The following is an 8,194-nucleotide window of genomic DNA, read 5'->3' as shown; positions in this document are numbered from 1 at the left end:
TACACTATACACTGCATTATACACTACACTACACACTACACTACACACTACACTACACACTACACTAAACACTACACTACACTACACACTACACTATAATACACTACACTACACACTACACTATACACTACAATACACTATACACTACACTATACACTACACTACACACAACAACACACACTACACTATACACTACACTACGCACTACAATGCACACTACACTAAACACTACACTACACACTACACTACACACTACAATGCACACTACACTAAACACTACACTACACACTACACTACACACTACAATACACACTACACTATACACTGCATTATACACTACACTACACACTACACTACACACTACAATACACACTACACTAAACACTACACTAAACACTACAACATACACTACAATACACACTACTATACACACTACACTATACACTACGCACTACAATGCACACTACAACACACACACTACACACTACACTACACACTACAATACACACTACACTATACACTACACACTACAATGCACACTACAACACACACTACACACTACACTACACACTACAACACACACTACACTATACACTACACTACAACACACACTACACTATACACTACACAACACACTACAACACACACTACACTATACATTACACTACACACTACAACACACACTACACTATACACTACACTACACACTACACTACACTATACACTACACACTACAATGCACACTACAACACACACTACACTACACACTACACTACACACTACAACACACACTACACTATACACTACACTACAACACACACTACACTATACACTACACAACACACTACAACACACTACAACACACACTACACACTACACTGCACTATACACTACAACACACACTACACACTACAACACACAAAACACACTACAACACACACAACACACTACAACACACACTACACACTACAACACACACAACACACTACAACACACACAACACACTACAACACACACTACACACTACAACACACACTACACACTACAACACACACAACACACACTACACACTACAACACACACAACACACTACAACACACACTACACACTACAACACACACTACACACTACAACACACACAACACACACTACACACTACAACACACACAACACACTACAACACACACTACACACTACAACACACACACACACATTGTCTTCACCTCTCAACCCCCCCCCCCCCCCCTCGTGTTGTCATCATCAGTGCCGCATCACCGCCACCGCCATCCATTATTAACGCAGCCTGCGAGGGTCGCTGTTCGGGCCACTCGCTCCCCGTGTGTCGTGCGCATGTACGGTGTGTGCGCGTGTGTGTGCGTGTGTGTGTGTAGGGAACATCAGCACTGGGGAGACAAAGGCGGCCGGGCGGGCGTGGTCCTGAATACCCCCCCCCCGCCACCCTCGTGCTACTAATTCACGAACAGCACTTGCCCCGACAGTCTGTGCACCCTTTAGGGGTACCTTTGTCTTTGCGTACACAACGTGATGAAGAGCGGTGGCGCAGTGCTTAGCGCGCCGCGCTACGAATCCCGGCGGCCCCGAGTTCGACTCGCGCTCACCACCAACAACAATGACGGTGAAGATGTGAACCGGTCCTGGGCCTCCCCTAGGTGGATTCAGCCTTAACTGAGTGCCCGGTGCGGTGTGTCAATTCGAGCACTGGGGGAGAGACAAAGGCGGCCGCGGGCGTGGTTCTGGCCACCCACCTCCTCGATTGCCGTGCCGGTCTTCATGGTGCTCGCTAACAGCACTTGCCCCAACAGCACGGTGAGGCTACACGGTGGATCTTTGTCTTTGTCTTAAGAGTGTTGGTTGGCGAACCAGTGAGTGATGACTGCGCCTGGTCCTGGTCCTCCTCTAGATCGGTTCAGCCTGAACATGAAGAGGGGGGGGGGGCTGCAGAGTGGCGGTGCACGGGACTCGTCCATTCCTATCTCCCGGCGCGGCAGATTGGACCCCACGGGGTGCGGCTTTCTCATCTCCCCCCCCTCACCCCCACCCTCCCTCTTCACCCCCCCCCTTCACACCTGACAATTGCCAATGGTTTAACTTAGGAAATAGTCTGTAAATATCACCACCAATCCCGCCATCGCATGATTGATGGCGTTGCCTTACCCGCGTCGATTACAACAACAACAACCGCTCTCTTCTCCCACCACCACCAACAACAACAACAACAACTTCGAAGTGGCGGTGACATCACCACCGCGTTTGTGCCAGGCTAGGTGCACCTCGAGGCCCCGTGAAGTCCCGCTTCTGGTAGAAGGGAGGTCACGGGGTCAGCCCCAGGTGGTGCCAGGGGGTGACTGCTTGAGATGACTGGGAACGGCTGGCAGATGCAGAAAGCCGTGGCCTCCCACCGTGCCGGCCACTCAGCGGCACGCATCACTCGGAGCCACACGGAGACGTCGCTCCTCCGCCCTCCGTTGTCGATGAAGGGCGACTGCCTCCAACTCCCCAGTAAGCGTCCTTCACGACCCTCCTCCTCCTCCTCCACAGAGAGACCCTCAAAGACAAAGATCTCCTTCTCCTCCATCCTCCCCCGTGTCGCCTCGCCAGGACTGTCGCGGCAAGCGCCGGGGCGCGGGTGAGCCGGCACCACGCCCGGCCGCCTTTGTCTCCCCAGCGGCGATGCCTGCGACACCCCCCACGGTCTCCCACCCGCCGCCCCTCCCCCCTCCGCCCCTTCCTCCCACATCAACGACACTAATTGGGCCGCCTAATTAGTGCCGCGTGTTGATTAGCGTCCGGCGAACGGAGAACGCCGTCGCGAGCCAGAAATATATTTAAAAAACGTCTCGCGCTGGATGCGATTCGAACGAACAAATTCGAGGCGGAGACTTTTCGCGTCTCCCATTGCGCCCGTCTTGCCCGGGTGAGTCTCGAGGGGTCACTTCCAAGAGGATGTTGCCCGGTCCCTGTCCCAGCAGGGGGGTGGGGCGGGCGGGAGCGGTGGCGCATCGGTTAGCGCTACTCTGTGCTCCGAACCCGGCGGGCCCGAGTTCGATTCCCGCTCACGGCCAACAACACCGGTGACGATTATCTGGGCATCCGTGAGGTCAACTCGGCCTCAAATGAGTACCTGGTGCGGTGTGTAAACATCGCCACTGGGGAGACAAAGGCGGCCGAGCGTGGTGCTGGCCACCCACCCACTAATGCGCCGTGCCGGCCTTCATAGGTGCTCCTCGCTAACAGCACTTGCCCCAACAGTCTGTAAAGCCTACACGGGGGATCTTTGTCTTTGGGGGGACGATGTCCCTGCTGCTGCTGCTGCGCGTGATGCCCGCTTGAGTGATTCGCAGGGAATGTCCCGGCCCTGGGGGATGTGGTTTTTGTCTCGATCGCAGTTCCACGGTGGGTGTGGGGTTTAGCTATGGGAGGAGGAAACCCCCCAAATCCCCCATGCAGAGCCAGGGCGAGAGAGAGAAACATGTAAACTCCACTCTCTCAGACTTGAGACAAAGACCCTTCAAGATGCAGCCTTGAACAGACTGTAGGGGCAAGTGCTGTTAGCGAGCAGCAGCTATGAAGGCCGGCACTGTGGCACACGAGGGGGTGGGTGGCCAGCACCACGCCCGGCCGCCTTTGTCTCCCCACAGGAGGCTTAGGATGACGATGCTGATGATGACGACGGTGGTTGCGGGTGTAATAGTCGTGCCGCTGCCGCTGCTGCTGCTGCTGATGATGATATAGGGGTAGTTCATGAACATCATTCTCAGAACTGGCACGCTGAGGGGAGGGGCTGTTGACGGGAGGGGGTGGTGAGTGGAGGTGGGGGCCGACGGGGAGGGGGGAGGGTGGTGCTCTTGAACTGCCCTCTGGGGTGCTTAATCTTGGACAAGTAATGGCCGTGTCATGCGCGCTTGGGTGAGACCGTTAGGATCGTGCGAATGTGAGAGAGAGGGAGGGAGGGGTGAGAGAGAGAGAAAGTGTGAGAGAGAGAGAGGGAGAGAGAGTGTACGAGGGAGAGAGAGTGTTTGAGGGGGAGAGATGGGGTGAGAGAGTGGGAGAGTGTGTGAGACTTTTGACTTTTGAACAACTTATATCGCCAAATTCTTGGTTCTTTCGCTAAAGTCACGTAGATGAAGACCGCTTGTGTTGCGATCGAAACGTCGTGGGTTTTTTGCTTTTATTACTTTCGATTGATCATTTTTATTGTATTTTCATTTTCTATCTACGTGACTTTACCGAAAGAACCAATAATATGAATTCCTGCTGTCACGAAAATGTAACTTTTATTGCCGCCAGCAGCAACAGCACTGGAGGCAATTCCGATCAAAAATACACAAAGTCACCAGCAACACAAATAACAATCGCTATAAATCCACGCGCTGTGGCGATAAATGCGCCGCGCACAACACGAAATAAAAGTCACGTGGTGTTGGTGGTGGTGGTAATCGCGCACGCCACGGTGACGAGCGAGCGCTTCAGAAGGTGAACACGAGGGTGCCGTCCACGCTGGTACAGAGAGGGGCTTGTCCGGCTCCCCAGCGTTCGAAGAAGACGCTCCTCACATCATCGACATGTGTGTGGTATGCATGCTCCAGCCGGAGCCGCGCCTTGAGCAGGCCCCTGAACACTGGAAGCGCAGAGCAGCCGTCAGTGTCACCTTGCAGCATCTTTTTCATCGTTCTGTACACCGCCATCTTCGCCTGAGCACAGGCGAAGTTGGCGAGGTCATGGCGCTTGTTAGCCAGGTAAGGCACCACCCCATACACGAAGCTGCTGTTGTAGAAGGGCACCCCCAGTTTCCTGAAGATGTCCCCCAAAAGGCGGAACATTGGTTTGAGCCGCTGGCAGCGTAAGTACTGGTGGGGCAGATCCTCCCTGGCACGGCAGGAAATGCACAAGTCTGTTACCCCTGGCGAGATTCGGCTGAGCCACACGGCCGATGGCAACGTGCAGTGTGGAAATCTGCACTGCGTTTGGCTACGGGGGAGACTTGTACATTTGTTTCCACTGAGGGGCGGCCGCAATGAGGGGAGAGAAATGGTCTCTCCATTTTGTGTCCGGTAGGTCGGCCAGGTCCCGGGAATGCAGCGCCTTGACACAGCCACGTGTAGAGCGCCTTGACACAGCCACGTGTAGAGCGCCTTGACACAGCACGTGTAGAGCGCCTTGACATAGCACGTGTAGAGCGCCTTGACACAGCACGTGTAGAGCGCCTTGACACAGCACGTGTAGAGCGCCTTGACACAGCCACGTGTAGAGCGCCGTGTTTGGGGCATTCTTCAGGGGCACGTTCCTGCAGCCTCGGAGCTTCAGTAGCTTGCCGGAGTCGCTGTGGCCAGGAGGCTGCGCGCAGGAGAAGCACAACTCCGGGAAGGAGGAGGAGGGGGGAGGGCCGCCACGGTCCCCCGGCGCCTACGGCTTCAGGCGCAGCTCCTTCATGGCACAGAGCGACATCCGGCAGCAGCTTCTCCCCGGCGAGCGTGGAGCGGAGTCCCTTAGCGGTGCTGGCGATCTCAGCTGCGGTCTTCCACTTGCCGCTGGTGGTCTGCACGAGGTGGAAGACTGTCCGCAGCCCTGCTGATGTGAGGCGTAGAGCCAGGGTGCTCTCTCCTCTGATCCCCTGGAAGAGGCCGTTGCAGAACAAGGGCTCGTTCTGGAACTGCACGAGGTCGTAGGGCGCCACGCGCGTTCTGCTCCACTCGAAACCCTACCACTCGTCCTAGAGGCTCCAGTGATAACCTGGCAGCCTCGTGTAGTCGACCAGGTTCAGGTCCATCAGGACGAACTCCTTTCCGTACTCCAGGCACCCCCCTGCATTCCTCAGCAGGGCGACTTCCAGGGAAGCTCCTCCCGGTCGTACAGCAGCCGCCTGACTGCCATGAGCCTGCAGCTCGTGACCCTGGCGGCATAGTCCACCAGACCCTGGCCACGCTCGCCCACCGGCAGGCAGAGAACGCCCGGCCTGAGCCGGTGCTTCCCGTGCCAGACGAAGTGCGCGAGTGAGCGGTTGACTCTGGTGAGTAGCCAAGCAGGAGGCTGGAGGGCATTGGTCTTGTGCCACAGCACGGATGGAGCAGAGAGAGAGAGGGGTGAGAGAGAGAGTGTGTGGGAGAGTGTGTGAGAGAGGGTGAGAGAGATTGAGATAGAGTGTGTGAGAGAGTGTTTTTGTCTTGTTGTTTATCTCTGGGTAGGGAGCGGTGGTGTAGCGGTTAGCGCTACGCTGTACAGTACTATGAACCCGGCTCCCCGAGATCGATTCCCGTTCACGGCCAACACCCGTGACGATTATCTGAACTAGACGAGGGCCTCCCCTAGGTCGACTCAGCCTCAAATAAGTACCTGGTTTGGTGTGTAATATAAAAAAAAGATTGCTACTCGTGCCGGCCTTCATAGGTGCTCGATAAAAGCGCTTGACCCAACAGTCTGTTCAGGCTATACGGGGGATCTTTCTTCTGCTGGGTACGTGTGTGTAGGCGTGTGTGTAGGCGTGTGTGTGTAGGCGTGTGTGTGTAGGCGTGTGTGTAGGCGTGTGTGTAGGCGTGTGTGTGTAGGCGTGTGTTTGTAGGCGTGTGTGTGCGTGATTGCAATGGGTTTCTAGGGTCATAATTCTTTCACGTGACTGATCGTGATGTTCTGAAGGACGATCGCCGTCATGGGAGACATATATACTCACACACACACACAAACACACATATACACACACACATACAGACACATACACACACATACACACATATACACATACACACACAAATACACACATACACACATATACACATACACACACTCACATAGTCATACACATACACACACATACACATATACACACATATACATGTACTCACATAGTCACACATACACACCCATACATACAAATAAACACACATACACACATACATACACACACTGTCACACTCACATAGACACACACACACACATATACACACATACACACGAATACACACACATAAACACATACACACTCATACACACATAATCACACATACACACATACTCACATAGTCACACATAAATACACATACACACAAATACACACACATACATACACACACACTCATATACGCACACACATACACACACTCACATACAGACACATACACATACATTCACAAACACATACACACACATACACATGTAGCGTCGGATCGGAAACACATACACATACATACACATACTCTCACATACACACTCATACACATTCACATACATACAACAACAATAACCGCCATTCGCCGGCGGTGACGTCACCACGACGCTTGTGCCAGGCCATGTGCACCTTGAGGCCACGTGAAGTGTCGAACGCCCGCTGGCAGGAGGTCACGGGGCAGACCCAGGTACCACGGGTCGACTGACTGAGATGACCGAGATGACTGGCTAATGCACCACCTGTGCCCCCTACTGTGCCAACTTGCTGTGCTTTAGCCACCCGGTGCTCCGCTCGTTGTTGTGAGCGTCGCTCCTCCACCCTCCGTTGTTGCGACTGCCTCCAACTGCCCAGTAGCGTCCTTCACGAGCTTCCTCCACAAAGGCCGATCTTGACGCCGTGGGTACCAGTTATCGGCAAGTCCACTCAGCTCCACGTCCTCCTGTACCACATCACTCCATCTCTTCTCTTGCCCGTGCCGCGCCCGTTTAGCCCCATCGATCCGGTCAAACAAAAGCTGTTTAGGCATGCGGTGGCTGGGCATGCGGGCTACATGACCCAGCCAACGCAGCTTTGCCTGCCAGAGGAGCTCACCGATGGGACTTTGCCCAGATCTTTCAAGGATTTGTGAGCTCCTCACACAATCCAGCCTGGTTAAACCCAGGATGGATCGTAGGCAGGCCAGCCTAAATGTTTCATTAGGGGTATCCACGTTTCGCAAGCGTAAAGAAGGGATGCAATGACCGTGGCCGAGAAGACCTGAAGCTTCGTGCGGAGCGACAGACCAGGTAGCTTCCACACAGCGTTACACAACCAATGAAAATATAATGCCGCTCGATTAATTCGGAGTGAGACCTCTGCTGTCAAACTGGAGCCATCGTTAGCACACTGCCAAGGTATGAGAAACTCTCCACTCTCTCTACAACTACCCCATTACCAATTGGGAGTTGTGGGGGTGGAGTGTCCGATGGTACAAAATACCCAGGCAGGTGCTTAGTTTTGGTGGGGCTGATGGTA

This window comes from Lethenteron reissneri, chromosome 53 (assembly GCF_015708825.2).
Source record: "Lethenteron reissneri isolate LAM-NWPU_2019-01 chromosome 53, ASM1570882v1, whole genome shotgun sequence".
Lineage (NCBI taxonomy): Eukaryota > Metazoa > Chordata > Hyperoartia > Petromyzontiformes > Petromyzontidae > Lethenteron > Lethenteron reissneri.
The sequence above is the reverse complement of the archived record's forward strand: the minus strand, read 5'-3'. Positions refer to the sequence as shown.